At 40.0% G+C, this 18,897-nt stretch overlaps 1 protein-coding gene across 3 annotated transcripts in view; it reads left to right on the top strand.

Annotated features, from left to right (window-relative positions):
• caprin2 (caprin family member 2) overlaps positions 1-18,897 on the top strand; it is an 83,936-nt gene that overhangs the window by 36,162 nt on the left and 28,877 nt on the right. The gene's annotated exons all lie outside the window — the stretch shown is intronic.

Below are 18,897 nucleotides of genomic sequence, written 5' to 3' on the forward strand. Positions count from 1 at the left end.
TGTGTGTGTGTGTGTGTGTGTGTGTGTGTGTGTGTGTGTGTGTGTGTGTGTGTGTTTTTTGCAAACGGGAGTTTTCTGGATAATAGCGGGAGATGCAGAAAATATCAGTAAGGCCACTGTCTGCAGAGCCATGAGAAAAGTGTCCCTAACTCTGAAACGTCTATTAAACTCTTTTGTTGTGTTCCCTGGACATAAACCTGTGAGTGTCATCAAGGAGGAATTCCGCAGGATTGCAGGTGAATGATGTAGAAATCAGTTCAAATTTATAATTATAAATCATATTCAGTTAATGACATGTTGCTGCAACCTCAGACTGGGATGAGTAATTTTAATTTCTTTTAGGATTTCCCGGTGTGATAGGGTGCATTGATGGAACCCACATTCCCATCATTGCTCCTTCACAAAATGAAGGAGACTATGTGAATAGGAAGTCCATTCACAGCATTAATGTGCAGGTAGACTGACTGTCTCGAAATGTCAGACTGCATCACACTGCAAAAACTCAAAATCATTCCAAGAATATTTGTCTTATTTCCAGACAAAATGTCTCATTTCTAGTCAAAACAAATCACACCTAAAAGTAACTTGTTTATAGACAATTTTCACTTGTTTCAAGGACATTTTCACTTGAAAAATAATTAGAAAAATCTGTTAGAGGAGCAAGTTTGTTATTTCTATTTATTTCAATTGAAAATGTGCTTGAAACAAGTGAAAATTGTCTAAAAACAAGTTACTTTTTAGGTGATGTGTCTTAAGTGTAAAGACATTTGATTTGATTAGAAATGAGAAATGTAGACTAGCAACTAACATCTGTCATTCTCTGCACTGTCAAGATCATATGTGATGCAGCCCACATTATCACTAATGTGGAGGCCAAGTGGCCTGGGTTGGTACATGACTCACGGATGTATCCTGAGTCTAATATCAGCAACATACTGGAACATGGTAAGCAGCCTAAAGTTTTGCACAATCACTTGTTTGAACAATGTTTTTATATTTCATCTTGAGCTGCTTCCACGTTCTCTTTTCGCCGGTGGGATTGCATCTAAGTGAACTAAATTTTAGCTTTAACACAATTCCATCTGTTTGCATCTGTAGTCTAATATTATTGTGATTGCATAAATGTATAAAATTAAACTTACGCACTGACTCAAGCAGTAATTTTCTCCCACGCCGACTCCCGTTCCTTCGCTGCTGCAGCCGTGTTACTGTGCATTCACACCAAAAGCGTCATAAGCGGCCGGCAGTTATTCATTTTCAATGTAGGCTTGCTACGAAGGGCGTCTGGAGCGTCAGCAGCAGCGAGCAGCGCGATGCCAGCAACCAGAGTGTCACTGAAGTTGAGAGAAGCTCAACTTTATGCAAATGAGCAGCGATGCCACCAAAGCAGCAGCGAGCAGCAGCCAATTGCAGACCATGAGGCGGGACAGTGAAAGAAAGAAAGATCTTCTGCAGCACAGCTTGAAAGCCCCGCCCCTTGGCAGCCTTCTGCAAGCCCTTCCAGAGCTGCCAGGCAGCGCGATGCCAGCGACCTGAGCGACCGCTGGCGGTCATGACGCTTCTGGTGTGAATGCACAGTTACTCTTCTTCCTGAAAACAGCTTCAAATTCGCTGTATGAGTGCATTAAAATATCCAACTCCAGAGGAATAAAAAATGCAGACCTTTTCTTGTCGCTTGTCACCATGGTGAATCGTGGTATTGGGGCTCCATTGATGACGGCTTTTTAAAGTCATGGTGCATGCGCTTAACTCAGAGTGAACAAATTTTGTGTTGACTGAACCGATTGAAATCACCTGTTCTGAAACGCGTAACCCGGAGTTTCCCATCTCAGAGTTACTCAACTCAGAGTTCAGGGTTAGGCTCAGAGTTTGTTGAACCTGCTTTCTGAAACGGACCCCTGGTCAATCACTGCTTAATTGAGCTAGACAAATAAATTGGTCAGGCTGAGATATTACCTTTATTGCAGATGTAAGTGTATGTGTCAGCCCATAACTAACAAGAAATTTCTTGTTTGTGGTCATTTTCAAAACATGTCTCCATTAGCTTGTTAACAGGAAGCACTTACAACTTTTATTTTAAGCTTCTTCTGCCCTGCTCAGTATTTCTAATCCTCGTTACAGTTGTCATACATATAATTTCATGTCTTTAAAATTGTGCTATCCAAATTTGAGACCATACCAAAAATATATTTGAAAAAATGACACGACTACATACAATTGCAGATTTCTTTTTAACTTTTCAAATATGATTGCTGTGCAAACTGGACATAACCTCTGTTTCAGGAACTTTTCAGAACCAATCATCTGACCATAACCTCAGCAAAGAAGCGAAGATGATTCTAATGTTGTCTGACATTAAATATTAGACTGCTGATGTAGGAGTTGCCCTAAATGAAAGGACTATACAGTGGTGGAAAAAAGTTTTCGGACACCCTTAAAATTTTACACACATCTCAAATATTATCATGAAATATTGGTGGAAAAATCTTTTTATGTGTTTCAAAAGGTGTGGCTGCATTAGACAGATACAAACAAATACAAATTATATTTTTTTGTTTATTGTTTACAAGAAAAACTAACACAACTAAATTCTTGACAGTTTCAATATGTCAGTTCTCAACATTGTCGGTATCAAAGTCAACAAATAACAGAGAATGTGTTCAAAACTGAACAAAAAATAAATAAACCATCACATCATCAAATTAATACTTAGTAGTCCTGCCATTGGCACGTAGTAGAGCTCTAATCCTGGCTGGCATGTTCCCCACGAGCCTTTCACACTGTTGAGGGGTAATCTTGTCCCATTCTTCTTGAATTACTGCTTTTAATTCTTCTAAATTCTTTGGTTTATGCTTTGAAACAGACCTTTTGATAATCCACCACAGATTTTCAATTCAATTCAATTCAAATTTGCTTTATTGACATGAAAGTTATAATAACAATATTGTCAAAGCACTTAGAGAATTAATAACATAAAATAAAATAAGTGTAAAAATAGTATAACAACAATAATAGTAATAGTATTAGTAGTAAAAGTAGTAGTAAATAATAGTAATAATAAGTAATAACAAGTGATATATAAAATTTAACATTAAACTATATACATGTATGTGTGTCTGAGGGGGTTGAAGTGTTACATTGTTGTGTTTATGTGTGTGTGTGTGTGTGTGTGTGTGTGTGTTCATGTGTGTGTGTGTGTGTTCATGTGTGTGTGTGTGTGTGTGTGTGTGTGTGTGTGTGTGTGTGTGTGTGTGTGTGTATTAGTTGTGTATCTCAGTGTCCACTGGTCGTTCTCAGCTCGTTACAGCAGCAGATGAATTTTGCTGCAGTCGTTAAACATTTGGGGATTTCTCCCAGTAAATAAGGGAGTTTCTCTGTGTCTGTTTTAAATTCAAATTCGGGGCATGTTTGTGTTATATGTGTGAAATATTTGTTTCTTAACGTTTGATATTTTGGACATGAGGTGAGGAAGTGGAGCTCTGTCTCTACCTGTCCTCTGTCACACTGGGAGCAGAGTCTGTCCTCCTCTGGCAGCCAGTTCTGTCTGTGGCGACCTGTTTCTATGGCAAGACTGTGTCCACTGAGTCTGTACATAGCCAACACTTTCCTCACTGAAGCACTTTGGATTGTGCTCAGATAATTTGCTAACGTGTATTCTCTTTTTAGGGCCAGATAACATTGTAATTTGCTCTGTGTTTTGGTTGTTTCTTTCCAATATGTAATGTATTTTTCTTTCTGATGGTTTATCATTTGGTTGGGTCTGATTGGGTTGGTGTTTTGGTCTGCAGAGAGCCTCAGGACCAGCCGGCCGGGGGGCCTCTTCTCTGGGCAGCTGAGGGCGTTGTGATGGTATGTCTGTGGGTGACTTGACTTCAGGTGGTTGTAAAATTTAATTGATCTCTTTTGTATTTTTAAAATAAGGGGTATTGGCGAGTTCTGCTCTGCAGGCGTTGTTTGGGGTCTTTCTCTGGACCTGTAGGATGTTCTTACAGAACTCAGTGGAAACTTTCTATGACTGTTTTGTCCCATTTGTCGAAATTTTGATTTAATTTAGGACCCCAGATTTCACTTCCATACAGGAGAATTGGTTCAATTACAAATTGGAATATTTTTAGCCAGATTCGAATTGGAATGTTTGTTTTTATATTTCTTTTATGGCGCAGAAAGCTCTTCTGGCTTTGTCTCTCAGATCCTTCACAGCCATGTTGGTGTTTCCTGTGTATGTGATGTTTAGGCCGAGGTATGTGTAGTTTTTGTCTGTTGTAATTTAGTGTTGTCCAAATAGAAATTGTGTGTGTTCATTAGATTTGTGCATTGCTTTTGAAAGATCATTATCTTTGTTTTTGTGGTATTTACAGTCAGGGCCCAGGTCTGACAGAAGTCCTGCAGGATGTTCAGGTGCTGTTGCAAACCCTCTTTAGTGGGTGAGAGCAGCACTAAGTCGTCTGCATATAGGAGACTTTTGACCTCTGTGTCTTTCAGGATGAGGCCAGGTGCTGTGGACCGATCTAATTGGTTTGCTAATTCATTGATATATAAATTAAAGAGGATGGGACTGAGGTTGCATCCTTGTCTGACCCCGGCCCTGGGAGAAGAAGGCTGTTTGTTTGTCTCCAATTTTTATGGCATATCTGCTTTTTGTATACATATCATTGATGAAATCGTATGTTTTCCCCCCAATTCCACTTTCAAGGAGCCTGTAGAAAAGACCCTCGTGCCAGATGGAGTCAAAGGCCTTTCTGAAATCAACAAAACAGGCGTAGACCTTTCTTTTCTTTACATTTAATTCTTGGTCAATTAAGGTGTGGAGAGTAAATATGTGGTCAGTTGTGGGAATTTGGCAAAAATCCAATTTGGCATTTATGTAAAACATTATGTTCAGAAAGAAAATTTACTATTCGTTTATTAATGATGTTACAAAATATTTTTCCCAGGTTACTAGTGACACAGATCCGCGGTAGTTATTTGGGTCATATTTATCCCCAAATTTATGAATTGGAGTTATTAAACCTTTGTTCCAGATGTCTGGAAAAGTGCCAACTGATATAATTATGTTGAATAGTTTGAGAATCGCGATTTAATTTTATTGTTTGAGTATTTGATCATTTCGTTTAATATTCCATCGACTCCACAGCTCTTTTTTTGTTTTGACGGATTGGATGGTTTCTGTGAGTTCTTGTTCTGTTATTGGGTAATCTAGGGGTTTTGGTTTTCTTTAGCGCAGATTCCAGGGTTTTCCATTTATTGTAGATATTGTTTTGATCACTATTTTTGTGATATTACTATACAGATCTCTGAAGTGATTAGTCCAGGTATTGCCATCTTGAAGTGCCAGTTCATCTTTCTGGTTTTTGTTTATGGTGTTCCATTTCTCCCAGAACCGGTTGGACTCTAAGGATTCCTCGATTTCACAGAGCTGGTTCTTGGTGTGCTGTTCTTTCTTTGTTTTTAGGGTATATTTGTATTGTTTCAGAACATCATCATACTGAAGGCGTATGTTCTGGTTATCTGGATCTCTGTGTTTTTGATTGGATAATCTTCTTAAAGTTTTTCTCAAGTTTTTGCATTCGATGTCAAACCATTTGTTGTTGTTTATTTGTTTATGTTTTTGTTCGAGATTTTCAAATTAGATAATAAAGCCAAATGATGAAAAATTGAATTGATTTTGTTCACAGCAAAGTTTACACCAATGTTATTATGAGGAAACATTTCAGACAGAAATAAATGAATTAAACTCTGTATTTGCTGATTTTCCAGCGCCTCCTGGTACTTCCCTACACTGTCTGGTTTCCATCTGAATGAGTGTGTGCAGTTATAAAGCTGACATGGTCGGGGACTGTGTTGTTGGATGGTGCCCTTTTCAGATAGATTGTGATCTTGCTGTGGTCTGAGAGGGTGTGAGGGGCTGACTGTGAAGGCTCTGAGAGACACTGGGTGTAGATCTGTGATGAAGTAGTCTACTGTGCTACTGCCCAGAGCTGAACTATAAGTGTAGCGACCCAGAGAGTCCTCGCAGCCGGCCGTTGACTATGTACAGACCCAGTGCACGACAGAGCTGCAGAAGCTGGATGCCACTTGTATTTGTGACTTTATCAAAGCTCTTTCTGGTTGGGCCTTCAGGAGGGAGTATATCCCTCCAGGTAAATGTTTGTCTCCTGGGTGTTCAGAGTGTCTGCTCTTTCCCCTGTTCGAGCATTCAAGTCTCCACAGATCAGAATATTTCCCATGCTTTTATAATGGTTAATGTCTTCCTCAAGGATAGAAAAACATCAGGGTTATAGTATGGGGACTCTGATGGTGGGATGTAGACTGCACACATGTAGACATGTTGCTCAACACAAAGCATCTTTTGTTAATTTTCAGCCAAATATATGATTCTGCTTTTTTAATTATTTCTAATGAGTGAATGAGTTCTGATTTATACCATATAATCATGCCTCCTGAGTCTCTTCCCTGTGTGATTGTGGGATTTTTTGTTGATGGGATAATAATCTCATTGTATTTTTGAGGACGACCAGTGGAAACGTCTTCTCTGCACCATGTCTCCTGTAAGACAATGATGTCAGAGTCTTTTAACTCTCTAATAAAGTCAGAACTTCTGCTTTTTAGACCAAAAGCAGAAGTTCTGAGACCTTGAATGTTCCAACATGTTATTGTGAGTGACTTCATCTGTAATTGTGATCTGTTAAAAAAAAAGCATAAGATGAACACTGAAAGAAAAGAAAAATAATGTGTAGATAAATAAAAGGAGTGAAATAATATATGATAAGTGAACTGATAATATGTGGTTTGAAATATTGTTAGGAATTGTTGTTTTCTAACAAACCACTTAAAAAAAAAAAAAAAAAAAAAAAAAAAAAATCTAAACATCATGTTTAACAGTTAACTATTATTTGATCATTAAGCTCTCTGCTCTTCTAACAATCAATTTAAAAATCTAAACTTCATGTTTAACTATTATTTGCTCATTAAGCTCTGGGCTCTTCTACCACGTCCCTATGAGGCGAGAGCATAGCAAGTTTAACATGTGTTGTATGTCCCTGATGTCACCAGAGGAGGGGGAGGCCGATGCTCCTCTCACAGCTGCAGCGTAGCTCCGTCCGATGTTCTGCTGCTCTTGTAGTCTCGTCTCTGCTGTTGGGAGGAGGGGGGGTACGGGACCTCCAGGTAGGGTGGTTCTCCGGCTGGGTATTGGAGGTCTGTGTTGGATCAGCTGTGGTGTAGGCTGCTCGTTGTGATGGTGGTGATGCGGCGGGTGTCGTGGGCCGGCCATTCTCTCTGATGCTCTGGGGCTCATGTCCGGGGATTGAGCTGGCCACTCTAAGACCTGGATACTGTGCTCCTGCAGCCAAGTTCTTGTTGAAACATCCAGTTTTTACCTCGACAGAACAGTGCACGCACAGAAGGGAGCATGTGGGTTTCGAGAATGGTACAATACATGGTAGAGTTCAATGTGCCATCACAGACAATGAGATGACCAACACCAGCAGCACTCATGCATCCCCAAACCATGATACTGCCTCCACCATGCTTGACAGTAGGTACTGTACATGCTGGAGATAATGCTTCACCTGTCCTTCTGCGTACCCTCACATTAGTAGGAGGAAGATAAAGCTGGAAACTGGACTCATCTGACCACAAAATCTTCTTCCACTTCCTGGCTGTCCAGTTATTGTGTGCCTGGGCCCAATGACGCCGGGCTAACCTCTGTCTCTCATTGATCAGGGGCTTCTTGATAGCCTTGTAGGACCTTAAGCCATGATCTAAAAGTCAGCCACGTACAGTGCGGGTGGAACACTGGACACCAGTTTGGTTTGACCACTGCTGCTGAAGCTCCTGTGATGTCATTCGGCGGTTTTGCCTGCACATGCGGATCAGGATGCGGTCATTTCTTGCTGAAGAAACCCTTGGACGCCCAGATCTCGGTTTGTCTTCCAAGCTGTTGCTTCGTCTGTATTTCTGCAGAGTGTATCCAACTGCTGAAGGACTGCATCTGCACTTCCTGGCTATCTGGCGGCAGCTGTACCCTTCCTGGCTGAGAATCTTTATCTTCAGGCGTGTTTCCTGCGTTAGGTTCCTTGTTTTAGCCATTTTTGTGTCTGAAGAACTTTCAAATGTGCTGGCTTTCTGTAGACACGAAGCTTGGCAACAAAAATTGTGTCTTTTAATAAAAAGAACGACCTTCATCACTGGTACCAAAATGACCAAATACTCAAAATTTCTTATGTATTTTTATGGAACCAATCAATTTTAAGTTTTGAATGGCTTTTTTAGGATTTATTTAGTATTTTGGCTGTGACTGTACTAAAAGAAATTGCACTTGAAGACCTAAGAGTGATTCTTAATGCAATATTTCACAAATGCATGGGGTGTCCGAAAACTTTTTTCCACCACTGTAGGTCATACTGTATAGTTACATTAGTTAGAATTTTTTTACTGTCAATATTTTTTAAACTATCTTTTTTTTTTTTTATTTAGTTTGTGAATGTGAACAGTTACATTTCAGCAAAGAAAAGGAGTATAATATCCCCAACCCTGGCAAGAAGAAATTAATGATAATTAGAATTATAATTGTTATTGTTAGTATTGTTAGTATTATTGTTATTAATAATAATAAGAAGGAGAAGAAGACTAAATAAGAATAAATATTGGTACATAAATAAATACAGGACATAACATAAAATCATAATCACAGCAGTGCATAATTTGCCAAAAGCTTCAAATTTTTCAAAATCATGAGTTTCCAAGAAGTCCATATAAGGGCTCCTAAAACGAACAAAGTTCTTGTCCTTCTTTTTTAGAAAATACGTCAGTCTCTCCAAAGCTTGACAGGCTATCAATTCCATTGTCCACATTCTAATGGAAGGTGTATCCACATTCTTTCATAAAAGTATAATTATCCCTCTGGCTTATAAAAGTCCAAAATCAATAAGCAGCAACTGCTGCAAAATTACAACAAAGTCCTCAGGGTGTATTCCCAATATACAGAGTTGCGCACAAAAAGGAACTTCTTTTCCAATTATGAGGCTTAAACATTCTATCACACTCTTCCAGAATTGCTGTAGCTTTGTACACTCCCACAAATGATGAATTGATGGACCTTTTTTTTTTCTCTACACTTCACACAGATATCTGGAATATTAGGGAACAACCGACTTTATCTGCTAGGTGTAAAATAGGTTTGCATTAGCCATTCGTATTGTAATAGCTTCAATTTGTATTAAACTTGTACCGATTAATCGGCAGTGTCCGGAATTGGGCCGATTTTCGTGATCGGCCATGACCTGTGACTGGCCGGTCAGTCTAAAATATGCCGATTTTAAAAACGCCGGTCAAATTCCCGGCACACCACATGATTGACATCATGTAACATCAGCACCGCGCACGCACATGTGCGTGTGTCTGGTTTGGGTAGGGCAACTATGGAGTAAATGATTCCGGCCAGAGAATCCAGTTCGAGAGGATACTTTAGTTTTCAATGCAGGAGGTTCACAACAAGTGTGTATGTGTGTGGTTCTGAAATAAACAACAGGAAAAATAGCTTTACACTCAATTCTTACATGCATATACAATCTTTAAATATGGGCAGCTTCTCACCTTCATCAGTCATGCACACACATCAAAAGAGAAGGAGAAAGTTGTTTATTGTCCATGTTAAACTTGCTGCACTGTGCCGCTTGAAACTGACGAGGCGCATGTCTGCGTGCCGAAGATACGCATGTCCGCCCACTTACTGGCGGGCGCGTCCACAGCGCTAAGGGCTTTCATACAGGTGGCCTATAGTACACCATGTCGGCCGTATGGAATTTTTTTTAAGTGTCTGAGGAGGATAACAAGTTTGCAGTACGCAACACCTGCCAGGCTAAAATAGGGCATTCTAATAAAGTAAAGATAGAAAATATTGCAATATCTTGTGTGCTGTAAAGTGGTTTGAAAAAAATGATATCGGAATCGGCCAAAATCGTCAATGGCCATTCAGACACTCTGCAAATCAGAAATCGGGATTGGCTCAAGAAATCGGTGCAAGTCTAATTTGTGTTAATAGACTGGTTTTGGGACTTAAAACAAGCCATTTTAGTCTGCTTCATGAATGTCCTCCTTTTATATCAACTTTCCATGCCTCTGGCTTTTTGAAGGATGAAATCTCTTGGATATGTTAACAATAGCTCATAGAACAAAGAAAATTAACCTCTACCTTTTATGTGGCATAAAGTTAATTCCTCAACTTTAGACAATGGAGATACAGAAAACAATTGTCTGTGTAGATAATATGAAACCATTACGCTCTCAGTATTTTAAGGTTATATTTTTCAGAGTTGGATATCTGACAGCAAGTTGCCTTCCACATATAAATCTGAAATTTTCTCTACACCTTTTTATTAAACCATATCTTGAATCCACAATCTGCTCTCCAGGTATAAAACAACTGTGACAATGCAGGTGTATCACTAACATGTTGGTGTGCAGATTACCACACTGAGATGGTGCTTTTAAGAATGTGGTTCTTTGTCTGCTAAAATAGCTTTTTGACACTTAATAAATAAAACTTAAGAGGAAGTTCCCCCCCTCTTTCTTATGGTAAGCATAATAACCTTAGTTGGAGTCTGGCCTTTTTATTATTCCAGATGAATTTGCTCAACAAATCATTAATGCTGTGAAAAAGCTGAAGCAGTGGGAGTGACTGAAAGAGCTGTAAAATTTTATGTGAGACTAGCATTGTAATTATGTTTATGCAACCAATCTCATAAATAGGCATATGGTTTAGCATCTCCCTCACCCTGTTTAGCAGTGAGTCATAGTTTAAAGAAACCAATTGTTTCATCTCAGGACTAATTTTAATCCCTACATAAACTAAACACAGAAAGCAAGGAAATTTGTGTTTGTAGATTATTTCTGTGTTGTAACAATGCTTCTTCACAATAAATCTTATACCATTGGAAAACCTGTTTATTTCCCTTTTTTAAATGGTGCCACATTTGTAAAGAATGTGCATTTGTGAGATGAGCAGCAGAGCTGAGTATGTGGGTTGCGCCCTTGAAAAATTTGCCAAATCTTCTCTGCCAATACCAAACAGCTTTTTTTATTTTTTTGCTGTTGACTCTTGTTTGGTGGATTGGATGATTGAAGTCTGAAGAAACGAGACATATTGGCAATTTAATAATATATTCATTTAACAAACGGGAGCCTTAGTAGCGTGTGGAAGAACCATACACAGCCACAACAGCCTGGCACCTCCTCCAAGTCAGTCAACGTGGTTGTGTTGGTCACTCTGGCACAAACAGCACGCCCAAGCTGATGCCACAAGTGTTCAATGGGGTTGAGGTCAGGACTACTGGCAGGCCATTCCGTCCTCTCCACACCAAATTCTGGAGGTATTCTCTGATAAACCCCGTTCTGTGGGGGCAAGCATTTTCATCTTGGAGGGTAGAGTTCAGTCCAGGCTGTGGAGATATGGGATTGCCACTGGTTACAGAATTTCATCTTTTTCTCTGCATTGAGATTGCCTCCAATGATGACCAGCCTCTGTTTTCCAGTAAGGGAGATGCCACCTCACACCATCACATTGTCTCCACCAAAGGTGTTACTCTATCGGTGCAGCAATCAGCAAAGCATTCTTCTTCACACTTTGACCCTAAGATCTAACTGCCGTAGGCAGAATCTGGACTCATCGCTGAAAATAATGTTACTCCACATGTTCAGGTTCCAGTACACATGTTGCTGACACCAGCGCAAACAGGCCTGACGGTGAATGGCAGTCATGGCAGGCCTCCTGGCAGCCCTATGACAGTGGAGATTGGCTGCGTGCAGTCTGTTCTGGATTGTCTGGGCAGAGAGCCGTCAACCATATCATCCTGCAAACCTTGACTGAAAATCTGTAGAAAACTGCCTACGGTTCTTAAGCGCTGACAGGATGAGGAAACGGTCTTCTTGGGGTGTTGTCTTCTTGGGACACCCACTTCGCGGCCTGTCTCTGACATCCTCCATTATATGGAACTTTGCCTTCAGTTTGCAGATGGTACTAGGGCTCACTCCAAATAATGCCGCAAGTTGGTTTTGTGGAACACCGGCTTGAAGTTGCCCTATTGCACAGGCCCTATACAGATCAGTCAAGCGTGGCATGCCGATTCTTGCCAGCTGACCACTTTAGCAGGGCCCATCCTCACAGGTGCTGACAATGAGTTGCCAGTCAGGCACCTCATTGTCAGCACCTGATGATGGTGAAAGTATTCCTTTTGTATAAGATTCCTCATACAAAGCCTGAAGTGAGACCAGAAGTTTTTCCTCAAACAAATTAAAACATTTGATGGGAAAACCTGGTGCTTTCCCAGTCTGCATACTTTGGACAGCCTCTGCTAATTCCTTTGTTAGACTGAAGTCTCATTTTTGCTGTTTGCTATCTTACAAAGTCTGAAATTGCAACTGATTAAATAAAAAATGAATTTTGACTCTAAATAATCTTAACACTCTGATGTATAGGAAAAACTCATTAAAATCGCTAAAACAATTATCGATCTCCAGTGGGTCCAAGGTTAGGTTCCCCTTAGGTGTCATGATGGTATTAATTGCCCTGTCTGATTGTTTTTTTCTGAAGTTGCCAAGCCAATAACTTACTACATTTTTCTCCTTGATCATATGAGAATTGTTTAAGCCACATCAAACTTTATACAACTTTATCCATCAATAACTTATTTTTTGTCTCTTGATTTGTAATTGGTTATAATCATTATCCAAGTCTTGTTCCAGCAACAATTTTCCAATGTTACACCTTGAATGCCCCTTCTTACACATTAGTGCTGGGATCTAAGCCTTAACGCGGGGTAGCATTTGTTGTATCAAAATGGCTATTGGAAATAATAATAATAATAATAATAACAATAACAATGTTATTATTATTATTGTTATTATTATTATTGTTATTATTATTATTATTATTATTAATTGTAAATAATGTGACTTCATTTTCATTAATTCACCTTGTCTGGCACGATTCCCGAAAAGGGAAAATAATAGCCAGTTAGAGGCCACAGATAGCATCTTTTCCTAAATATATCATTATGAAAATAATGTGGGTTGCACAGGGTAGTGGCCACAGTAAAATCAGACTATCAGCGTTTACATAGGTTACTTAGTGGCTGTGCAATAAGCTTCTGCCACCGGTGCCGAAATTTCGCGGGAAAAAAAATCTGCTTTATGGCAGGAAACGCGTCATGTATTGCAAAAATGGTCGGTCAGCCAATCAGGGACTGGAGCGAGTCCTTATGAGGAGTTGGGCATGAGATAGATGAGTCATGAGTACAATGGCAGACGGACAAAGTTTGGAGACAAGTGAAAAAACGGCCTGGCAAAAGAAACGAGCTCCTCTGTCTAAGGAGGCAAAGAAGAGCAAAAAGGAAAGTGATTTTAAAAAAGAGGAAAACCTCAGTCAGGTGTTGGAGGGAGCTCCGTGAGCAAAGAGGCTTCAAAACCGATGTCCAGCTAGCTTTCTTTCTAATGGATCAGCAAGTAACACGGCTAAATGTTAGCTAGACGAGAGAGGACTGTACTGTACTGGCTGCTAGTTAATTTCTAGCTGGCCGGCATCACAAATCACCCCAACCAGGAACCGGGTAGCGAGTGTTGGTCGGCTGACATCCTCGTTGCCATTCTACGGCAGCCCTTGGACAGTGATACCCCCCTTCCTTCCTTCTGTGCTCTTCTCACGGAGGCAGCTATCGACGGACATCGCCCAGCTAAGTTACGCCCAGCTAAGTGAACACTGAACTTTGTTTCCCATTTAATGGTTGCTCTGTCTCTTTACTCATTTATTTAGTAGAGTGTCAACACACCTTCTCATTCTACATATACATAGAGGTATACTGGTGGCTTTACAGCCTACATTTTATTGATTATCTCTGATCCCCACGGTCAATTTGGTCGTTGCGACAGTGCGACGCAACACCACTGACGCTAGGTGGCGCCAAGTGAAAAAAAAACTAATCCTATCTGTTGCCTCTTTAATGATATCAGTCTCATAAAATTCACCAAACTATCAGTTTGGAATTTTGATTAGGAATTAAATTGATAGCTATAACCAAAGTTACCAAATTAATAATAAAGGCTGAAGGTTTTCAGAGTTCTTGACATAGCAGAGGTTGACTATTCATTCACTCTTGTGCAATATTAAACAGACAGCAGGTATGATTCCAAATATATTTATTCATAAAGAAAGCAAAGCAACAAAACACAAGAATTCTATGTTTGTGTGTCAAGGGCCATCTGGCCTACAAAACAAAATGGCTGACAACAGAAAACTACAAGATGGCCGAATCAGAGATGGCTCCAGATCTGGGGAGGTTTGCCTGACAGTGTGGTCAGGACAAAGGAAAAGAAGCAGGAACTTTGAGTGTGTTGAAAGCCAATTTGTGAGTATATGATGTGTTGCAAAGGGTCTGCTTTAGTACAGAGGATGTTTAGTTGTATGCAAGACTCTGTCTATGCAAAGCATTAGCAAACTTAAGCATTAGCATTAGCAAACCCAATAACCTAACTGCAAACAATCACAGCAATGACTCATTGAACAACATTAACACACAATTGACAAAGTTAAACAGTCTTAACCTTAGCTAAGCTTAGCCTGTACAACTGTAATAATGCTATGCCCAGTTGTTACATTACAATCCTTGAATGGATGGAGGCGTTGCTTTGTGCTGCTTTTGTTAGCCGGCAGATGAAGGCTGGAAAGAGCTGTGGTTCCAGAAGCAGTCTTTGTTGTGTACTTGTTCCGAAAGTTGCAGATCCAAGGAGACCAGTCTCTTGGTGCCCTTGCAGAGTTAGATGTTGGCGTGCTAACTCAACTTGGTTCTCCTTGTTGCTGGAAAGTTAATTGCAAACCTTATGTTTGGCCCACTAACTTTTCTGGTCTCCAGGTTCTGCTCCTGCTGTGAGCATACAGAAGTAAGAACGGGGGAAGGGCGTAGCAGGCCCTCCTGTGTTCTACCTCCTGTGGAGGTTCAGGAGCAAGAGAGTCTAAGAGCAAGTGCCCCCTTCAATGGTTCAGGGGCAAGAGCCATCGGAGAGTATAAGTTTCTCCTTAAGTTTGCTTGATGACATCACAGAGGGACATGTCACTGTCAGTAGTGCCCAATCAGGTTTGAAGACTGGTTTCTCATTTAGGTGTGACAATGATGCACCCTGTGGAGATGACTCCCAAATAGTTGTCCTTTTGTTTGAAGAACAACGAACATGCGGTCTTTCACCATTTCAGATGGCAAGACCCGGAGGAAAAACCTTTTTACATGTCCAGTTTAGATCTGCACCAATGACAAATCATCTGTGGTCCAGTGAATCCCAACATTAGTTTAATCAAGATTTATTTCAAAATAATTGTCAATCCGTCCCTCAACAAAATTTATAAACTGTGTCCTGTTTCAATTCAACTGGGAATGTCCATCTCCTAGAGCTGTGACTAAATTTAGCAATATGCAAATTTAACAATACACCTGCATGATCACTTATATAGCAACATTCTTCAATTTTAGTCAAAAGTCCAAAAGAGACCAAATAATAAATACACAAGTGGGCTTCATATTTGCTTGAATAACAGGAGTATTCAGTTTCATCTGGGTGCAGTTTCCTCCATATTTCAACAAAATTCAAATCTTTACAGGACTGCAGCAATATTTTCCTTGTCTGTATGTGAGTAGAGTCAAGGTTAGTTGAACGATCTTTTGTAGGCACTAAAGTGCAGGTAAAATCACCACCTATAATGTACGTAGCTTGCAACATAGACAGAGTGAGGAACAAATTCTGAAAAAATATTGGATTCATCAAATACAAAACCAGATCCATTTTGAGTGTGGATATGTTACCCTGAATGACGTATCTACCAGATTGATCAATATAACATTAGCGATTTGGAACAACACAGATTTGTGTGAGCACACCCCAAGCATGATTATTGTATGGGGCAAGACCAAAGACCAAACCCGGCCATCTTTTTTGTAATCTAGCAATTTTTGCAGCTGTTAAATGTCTATTGCAAAGAAAACCATTTGGGACTTAAGTTGCTTAATTCTATTTAAAACTTATTTTATTTTGGCTATTTCTCTCAGCCCCCTAACATTCCAGCTGACATTTGTGTTTTAATTTTTAGATAAGATGTAGTCATGTCTAGTTGGAGAAAAACAACTAAATAGATAAAGTATTAAATAAATGCACTGCTGATATGAAAAATCAGCAAAAAAAAAAAACAAAAAACACCTATTAACACAGAACATTGTCCAGATATCTTCTTTCCCCCCTACCCTGAGCACTTCCTCAAATGAAGTGCTATAAACCTGGCCAGTGTACCCGTGTTCTTACTCAAATTGGGGAAAAAAAAAAAAATCCCCTACCCCTCCGTTTTGTCCTTCTTTTGAAGGAAGTTAGCTGGAAGCAGATAATACATTCTCTTAATTATAACCTCTTTATCAGAATCAGAGTGAGGAAGGAATCATTAATCATTATTAATATACAATATGTTTTATATTTCTTTCAGTCTAATTATACCAGGTCATTTGTAATAGTTAGGCCCGTCGCAATATGCGATAAGTCGGTTAATTGCATGGTAAATTTAAAGGAAAATGGTAACTTTTCCGGCCGCGATGAATTGCCATATCCATGCATGTTTGTTTTCCTTGTCTCTCTCCACCAAAGAGACTGGACGACAAGAGTGTTCACTGCCATGCATCGTCTGGCAGCCAGGTGAGTTGGTTCATTAGCGTAATGAACAGAGGAAAAACTCTTGTCATCCACACACACACACACACACAGTGCGATCTGCGTGAGGGGGAGATGAGGCGGAAAAGAAAAAAGAGTTGAGCGTAAGAGAGACATGGAACTTGTTCCTAAACCAAATGCCACGCCCCTGTGTGGGAGTATTTTGGATTTAAACCAAAGGACAGAGGGGAGCCCAGTAATTTGGACAAGCCGGTGTGCCGGGTTTGTTCTAAAACCATCTCAGCAAAAGAGTGACTATGACCAACTTAACTGCACACCTGAGAGTGAGAGACTGACGATCTATTTTTTTGTATTTATAAGGTCTTTATTTATTTCGGTATTTTTACGTGTCATTTCGTATATTTAAATTTTCTTTTTTTACATTTCTAAATATTCTTGTTAAATAAATGTTTTTCTCTTTTAAAAGGGTGTACTTGCATCATTATGCTTTAATTATCATTATATTAGTTTTTAAAAAATAGTCTAAAAACAACAAAATTACAACAAATAATAAAAATGGTCTTAAAAGCACAATATTACGCAATATTATTGCTTATCACAATCATTTCTGATGCAATTAATCACCCAGCAAAAGTTGTTATTGTGACAGCCCTAGTAATACTCACACCACCAGTCCTGGTAATCAAGCTCCGTCACCGGTATCATCTGTGTACAGCAAAGTTTATCCTTTAGGTTCAGTTTCACAATGAAATTCCTCTGCCTCCCTCGGCATAGAGAAGAGGAATACCTTCTCATCATGGACTGCTCTGATCTTACAAGGATTGAGTTGTAGTTCCCGGAATGTTCACATTTTGTCAACAACTTTCTGGCTGCGTTGTTGTCTTTGGATCGTTTCCACTGAGAGATCCTGCACAAAGGTGATTTGTGCCCCGTTGCGCAGCATATTCTTCTGTGATGAGAGACGATAAACGGCCTCCCTCTCCTGAAATTTCCAGAAGCGAATAAGCACTGCTCTGTGTTGGTTAGGCTTTAGTGGTGCCAGGGTGCGATGTACCCTTTCCAGTACTGGAGACTGGTCTGGGCTGAGTCCCAGCCACTTTGGCAACATTTCCCAAACAAAATCAAGTAGTAGGGGGCGTTGGTGGCTTAGTGGATAGAGCAGGCACCCCATGTATAAGGTTGTTGCCACAGCGGTCTGGGTTTGACTCCAGCCTGTGGCCTTTGCTGCATGTCATTACCCCTCTCTCTCTCCCCTTCACGCTTAACTGAATGGAGGGACTTTACCTCTGCTAGCACATCTGCCATATTGGCCATCTTGTTTGTGTTCACTTGTACAGGTGCTTGTAAGTAGCCGATTTGCAAGCTCGAGTGAAAATGTTACTTTCCTTCGTCGTATGAGATGCTGACATAATTGACACTTCCATACTTCAAATCCATAATCCATAATTGATTCCTGGGATTCAAGCCAGTCTAGGGAATAAAACGATGTTTGTGCACAGTGAACTAGAGCCTCTCTCTTAAGCTGCCATCTTTGTTAGGGTCATGTGACCACCTCATACTGTAATTGTTAAGTAAGTAGGAGATTAACTGATCTCCAAAAGGCATGAAGTTAGAGATGAAACACGCTTTTAATATTTTAAGCAAGATTAATGTAGGTGATTAGTGGTTGAGGTTTGGGAGACCAAGAAAACCTTCCAAGAGAACTGCTTGTAGGATTGTTAGAAAGGTAAATCAGAACCCCCATTTGACTGCAAAAGACCTGCAGAAGGATTTATCAGACACTCGAGTGATGGTGCACTGTTAAACTGTGCAGTGACATCTGCACAAATGTGACCATCATGGAAGAGTCATCAGAAGAAAGCCTTTCCTGTGTCCTCACCACAAAATTCAGTGTCAGATCCCGTTTCCAAAAAGCATCAGCCTTGTTTGGATGTCCCTTTGCAAACTTCTGTTTCCAAAAACTTTTTGAATGCAATTAGAAAAGTTATGTTTGGAGAAAAAAAAGGTGCAAAATTTCAAGAAAAGAACACCTGTCACAAGCCCAAACCATGATCAAACCACCTCCATGTTTAACAGTTAAACATGGGGGTGGATTGATCATGCTTTGGGCTTGTGTTGCAGCCGGTGGAGTCGGAGACATTTCACGGGTAGAGAGAAGAATGGATTCAGTTAAATTCCAGCAAATTCTGGAAGCAAACA

The sequence above is a fragment of the Epinephelus fuscoguttatus genome, linkage group LG22 (genome assembly GCF_011397635.1).
Source record: "Epinephelus fuscoguttatus linkage group LG22, E.fuscoguttatus.final_Chr_v1".
Lineage (NCBI taxonomy): Eukaryota > Metazoa > Chordata > Actinopteri > Perciformes > Serranidae > Epinephelus > Epinephelus fuscoguttatus.